Source organism: Euleptes europaea, chromosome 3 (genome assembly GCF_029931775.1).
Source record: "Euleptes europaea isolate rEulEur1 chromosome 3, rEulEur1.hap1, whole genome shotgun sequence".
NCBI classification, from domain to species: domain Eukaryota; kingdom Metazoa; phylum Chordata; class Lepidosauria; order Squamata; family Sphaerodactylidae; genus Euleptes; species Euleptes europaea.
This window is the reverse complement of record NC_079314.1, coordinates 105,081,225-105,087,974: the sequence shown is the minus strand read 5'-3', so window position 1 is coordinate 105,087,974 and position 6,750 is coordinate 105,081,225.

Below are 6,750 nucleotides of genomic sequence, written 5' to 3'. Positions count from 1 at the left end.
AGGATGCCTGTATGCCCAATAATATGCTTTCCAAAGTAAACTCTTTAGTGATCTTCTGCTACACCCTCCATCTTGGAGTACACCAAGAGTGTTGGGAAGACACTTTTCACCACCTTCTTCTCTACCTAAAAGATCAGAGTCCTACAAAACACCCCACCCAAATTATATTTTATTCTGCAACCTGTTCCTAGCAACCAAATATCTTAGGAGCCAGATCAGCAGTTCAGTTACACCTCTCCAAAACTAGTGTTAGCACTCCCTGCCACCCACACATCTAAAAACGCAGAACTATGTATATGTATAGCTATATATCACTACTTGGTCTTTTGGCTGAGCAAACATTCTCTATCTAAATATTTAAAGATCCAGGGATCTTTTCATTTACTATTTACAAATAGCATGTGAGTGCCTTTAAAAAAAACACACAGTTTCTCTACGCTTTTCAACTGATGCACTCTCTCATGGTAGGTTTACCAACCGTCAGGTGGTGGTTGCATAATTTCTGTGATTACCACTGATCTCCAGGCAATAGAGATCAATTCACCTGGGAAAAACGGCTGCTTTGGAAGATGGACTCTACATAAGAACATAAGAAAAGCCCTGTTGGATCAGACCAAGGCCCATCAAGTCCAGCAGTCTGTTCACACAGTGGCCAACCGGGGGCCTCTAGGAAGCCCCAAAACAAGAGACTGCAGCAGCACCATCCTGCCTGTGTTCCACAGCATCTAATATAATAGGCATGCTCCTCTGATCCTGGAGAGAATAGGGATGCATCATGACTAGAATCCATTTTTACTAGTAGCCATGAATAGCCCTCTCCTCCATGAACATGTCCACTCCACTCTTAAAGCCTTCCAAGGTGGCAGCCATCACCACGTCCCGGGGCAGGGAGTTCCACAATTTAACTATAGCTTTATACCCCATTGCAGTCCCTCCCCTAACCCCCCAAATCTCCAGGTGCTTCCTGACCCAGAGCTGGTAACTCCACCTCGCTTACCTACTGACTTCTCGCACCCTACTACGCAAACAGGCTAGCGGTGGGGGAACCGGTGCAGGAAAGGTGACACGCTGCTGACCACCAGACCACAGAAGGTTGATAGTACAACAAAATATCCCTAAAACACCTGAAATAATGTTCTTAAGTATAATACCAGATTCTGTAGTGACTCAGAGATCATTTTTGATACATGCCACTATTGCTGCAAGACTGGTCTATGCAATGAAATGGAAAACATCTGAAATACCAGATAAGACCGTTTGGATAGATAAAATGATGGAACTTGCTGAAATGGCAAAACTTACCGCATTAATAAACCAAAAAGAAAATGCTGAATTTGTGGAAGAATGGGAGGCATGGACAATATACTGTGTAAATGAACTTAATTTGAGAAACATTAAGGGATTTGTGTTGAACGAATTCAAATTTCTTGAAGCAATTAAGATACTAACGTTAAAAAGCAGAGTTTAAGATAACGATAAAGGTGGTTTATTTTAATGAATTAGATACGAAATACAAAGAGAGAAACAAGAAAATCAAATGGACAGGGGGGGGGAGAGGGGAAGTCAACCATATATATTTGTTTAAAGATAAGATAGAAATTGTTTATAGTATATACTATATTAATGGAATGCTACAATAGAATGTGAACTGGTTTGAAAAATAATAATAAAAAATTTAAACAGGAACGGTGACACGCTGCTGACCACCAGTCCACAGAAGCCCCCCCACCCCATGCCGCCAAAACCCGTGGGGCAGTTAAGTGCAAAATTACACCCTTGAGCAACCTGCCGCTCCAACCCATTTTAACTTTGCAACCGTGTTTTAAATAGCAAATGCGTGAAGGAAGGAAGGAAGGACTGACTGACTGCCTCCCCCCCCCCCCGGCAGACAGCCGCCTCTATCCCATCCCGAGCAAGCCACCTGCAGCCCTTGCCCGGTTCTCCTCACCAGCCGCGCTCGCGGTTCCCGTCCGCGCTGCTCCTCCAGACGGTCTCAACGGAAAACCCGAAAATCAAACCGCAGGAGGACCTGCCGCTACGGAAGCTGCCCAATCGTAAGGGGCGTAATAAACTAGGTCAGATTCTTTTGTCCTATCACAACTCTCTATACATCCGGCTCGGCTTGGGAAAGTTCGTTTATAGGGCTCCTTGGGAAATGAAGTCCAAACACGCAAACGGTGGCTGCAGAAATAAAACTTTCACAGCTGCGTGGGCATATTCTGTGGCCGTGAACGTATTTTAAAAGCACCGGGGAAACGAAGAAGGCGTTGGCTGCAACAGGAGCCAAGTCAATTTGCCTGGTATATTAAATGCCTTTTAAAGTAAAAAAATTTTTTAATTCTGTTTCATTGCTTGTCGAGCTTCTTCTTAACTGCACGTTAAAATCAAACCAAACGCCAAAATTCAAGTAGTCCAGGAGCACTTAAAGGCAAGCAAAATTTCCCCCAAGCGTATCTGAACAAACTAATACAAAAAAATAATAACCAACGAACTTTCTTTAGAAAAGAGCAAGAGTCCAGTAGCACCTTAAAGAGTAACAAAAGTATTTTCTGGCAGGGTATGAGCTTTCGTGAGCCACAGCTCACTTCTTCAGATTCCCAGAAAGCTCATACCCTGCCAGAAAATATTTTTGTTAAGTCTTTAAGGTGCTACTGGACTCTTGCTCTTTTCTAATACTAATGCTTGTCTGTATTCACTCTCCTCTACTTAAAGACAGATGGATTCACATTCTAGCTGTATCTGAAGCAGTGAGCTGTGGCTCACGAAAGCTCATACCCTGCCAGAAAATATTCTTGTTAGTCTTTAAGGTGCTGCTGGACTCTTGCTCTTTTCTACTACTGCAGACAGACTAACACGGCTACCCACTGTGAATTTTCTTTAGAAAGTTCTTGTAGGTTATTCCGGGCTGTGTGACTGTGGTCTTGGTATTTTCTTTCCTGACGTTTTGCCAGCAGCTGTGGCAGGCATCTTCAGAGGAGTAACACTGAAGGCAACATCCCTTTTATCAAAATAATGATATCTATTCTGTAGGACTTTTAATTTACATTATGCTTTACAATTTTCATAGTGTGTTTTAATTTCAGTTTTACAGAAAGGAACCATGAGGTTCTTATTGAAAAATGAAAAGCCATGTAATAACTTTTAGCAATAGCACAGCACAATGTGCAATGTTTTGAGTTCTCCAGAACTCTTAATCAGGGTGGATGTTAAAAATGGAGGATAAATTGTATTGTTTAGGCCACAACATAAAAGCCTCTTTGTCAGTATCCTGTAAGATGTCTAATTTATTTAGTGGAGTTTTATGTCACCTCCCTACCGTTCTGCTTCAGATGCTTTGTTTGTTTGCTTCATTTATACCGCTCTTCTCCCCAATGAGGATTACAAGCTCACAAGTAAAAATACCATAAAATCATTAAAACATTATAAAGTATGGATATAAAAACAAAAACAAGCAATTAAGAACAAGTATGGGGCATAAAAACAGCATAATACAACCATGGAGTTCCCAGATCTTTAAAACAATTGCTTCTGGTCCAAGGTCCATCTTATACATTGCATTTTTACGTCATTGTTTCATGCTGTTTTAATGGCTTGTTATTGCTCTTTTTTTGCCCTGCTGCTTTTATGATTTGGCTGTATTGTTTCACTGTGATCTGCTTTGAGCAAATGTGTAGAGAGTTAGCTTATGCATTTTCTACAAAAAATACAGTTCTGGTCCTAAAAAAACACCCCCAGTCACCTCAGATGCATTCATAGGATCATATAATGTGGATTAGTTAGCATAGGCCTATATAACAGGTGGCCTATCAAGCCATATAGAGTTCAGTATGATGTGTGACAACTCACCAGGGACTTGACAAACCTGGTTGAGTTTGTGAATGATACCAAATTATTTAAGATGGTGAAAACCAAAGTGAATTGTGAAGAATTCCAAGAGGATGAGCTGGTGATAATGGGAGCAATATTTAAGAGATCTGCTTGGAAGTACGTCCCATTTTATTTAATGAGCCTTACTAAGGGTTGCCAGAAGCCATGAGCATTTTAGGAATGTGAGAAAGGGGGAGGGGACTGGAGAAAAAATGTTGTGTGATGCTCTAGGAATTTCCCTAATCTCTATGGTTTTTTTTACCATAGAGATTGGGGGAGTTGCCAAGCATAACATAATGTGATGATGTCACTCCCCCTCACTCCATTTTTGCATTATGAGAAGGCAAGAGTCACTAGAAAAGACAGTCATGCTAGGAAAAGTTGAGGGTAGCAGGAAAAGAGGAAGACCCAACAAGAAATTGATTGACTCAATAAAGGAAGCCACAGCCCTCAATTTGCAAGATCTGAGCCAGGCTGTCAAAGATAGGACATTTCGGAGGACATTGATTCATTGGGTCGCCATGAGTCGGAAGCGACTTGACGGCACTTCACACACACACACACACACAGTTCTAGTTGCTGACATCTTAAAAAAATATATCACAGAGCTGGGGAAGTACAGAAAAGGGCTGTCAAGGTAGTTAAATGGTTGGAGGACCTTTACTGTGAGTTTGGGACTTGTCAGAATAGGGGGGGAAAATAAAGGGGTGGCCTATGACAGAGTTTTATAAAATTATACATGTGGTGGAGACCATGAATAGAGAACTTTTATCTTTCCCCCATAATACTAGAACTTGGGAGCACCAAATAGAGTTGAGTGAGAACCAGTGTGGTATAGTGGTTAAGAGCTGTTGTTTGGAGCAGTGGACTCTAATCTGGAGAACAGGGTTTGATTCCCCACTCCTCCACATGAGTGGCAGACGCTAATCTGGTGAACTTTGTTGGTTTCCCCACTCCTACACATGAAGCCAGCTGGGTGACCTTGGGCTAGTCACAGCTCAGCCCCACCTACCTCACAGGGTGTCTGTTGTGGGGAGGAGAAGGGAAGGTGATTGTAAGATGGTTTGATTCTCCCTTAAGTGGTAGAGAACGTTGGCATATAAAAACCAACTCTTCGTCTTGATGGGAATAGATTCAGGAAGGTGAAAAGGAAGTACTTCTTTATTCAATGAGTAGGTAAATTGTGGGATTTACCGCCACTTGACATATTAATGGCACAGATGGATTTAAAAGGGGAATGAACAGATGCATATATGTTAGGTCAGGCCTTGACAAATTTTCTCTGGTTTGAGGAGTAGGAGGCATTTGTATTTTAAAGACCACATTTTCTAACTACTACTACCACAAAACCTAATATTAAACTTTTCACAGTTTCTTGTTGCTTTGTTTAAGCCATGAGAAAAATGTTGTAGTATATAAATATGGGGGTAACCCTGGTTTTCATCTCTACAGAAGCCTAACCTTAACCCAACTTCTCTTTGGTTTCCCATAATTTCATTGTCTTGGGGTAATGGACTCTGATCTGGAGAACTGGGTTTGCTTCCCCACTCCTCCACATGAGTGGCGGACGCTAATCTAGTGAACTGGATTTGTTTCCCCACTCCTCCACATTAAGCCAGCTGCGTGATCTTGGGCTAGTCACAGCTCTCTCGGAGCTCTCTCAGCCCCACCCACCTCACAGGGTGTCTGTTGTAGGGAAGGGAAGGGGATTGTAAGCTGGTTTGATTCTTACTTAAGTGGTAGAGAAAGTCGGCATATAAAAACCTACTCTTCTTCTTCTGAAAGTTCCATTTAGCTGAATATTAGAGCCAGCACAGAAAGTAACTCATTGAGAAATGAATCCATCTACCGCCAATGAATGCTGTCTTGGCTTGATTACATGTTAACTTTTCAACTTTATGAGCATGTATGCACTAGGTGCCTCAATGAAATTTTCAGGCTATATGATAAACTGGCACCTGGGATAAGTCCATCATGGCAACTACGGTAGCTTCCCACTCCAGAGGCAGTAAACCTCGGAATATTACTGCTAGGAGGCAATGCACAGCAGGGCACCTCTCCCCTCTTGGGACTGGACAGAAGGGATCATAAGTACCTAGCTGGTCTGCAGAACGTGGATGATGAGCTGTGTTCAGCCTGGTGGATCACAGATTGTTCAGATGTGTTTGGCAGACTTTAATCCACTTTACTGTGTTTGTAAACAGTGTTGCAAAATAGTAGTGCAAGTGCTACATTGCTTTCAATGCTGTTAAGAGTGCACTCCCCAACATTTTGAGAGACAGAGATAGGTCTTCTATAGTAATTAATTGAAATTAAAAGGGCACATATATATGATCATCATATGCATATAGGGCAAGACAACTCTTCTATAATATAAATTGGATGGAAAATGCCCTTTTTAATGCTTGGTTGTCAAAAGAGGTTCAGTACTTCCCACCCTAAACTGAGGCTGTCGTATTTTGGTCACGTCATGAGACGACAAGAGTCACTGGAAAAGACCATCATGATAGGAAAAGTTGAGGGCAGCAGGAAAAGAGGAAGACCCAACAAGAGATGGATTGACTCAATAAAGGAAGCCACAGCCTTCAATTTGCAAGATCTGAGCAAGGCTGTCAAAGATAGGACATTTTGGAGGACTTTCATTCATAGGGTCGCCATGAGTCGGAAGCGACTTGACGGCACTTAACACACACACACTTCCCACCCACCGGCCAACCTTGTTGTACAGCAGGCTGGAAAGAGCAGATCAGTAATCCCTTTTTGTCCACACAGTAAGGGCAATTGTAGAGAGATTAAAGGGGAAGTAGTTTGGTTTCTCCTGTTTGAAAAGATATTTTGAACAGGTTGATAGTGATCGATGGCAGAATTAGTAGTCTGAATTTC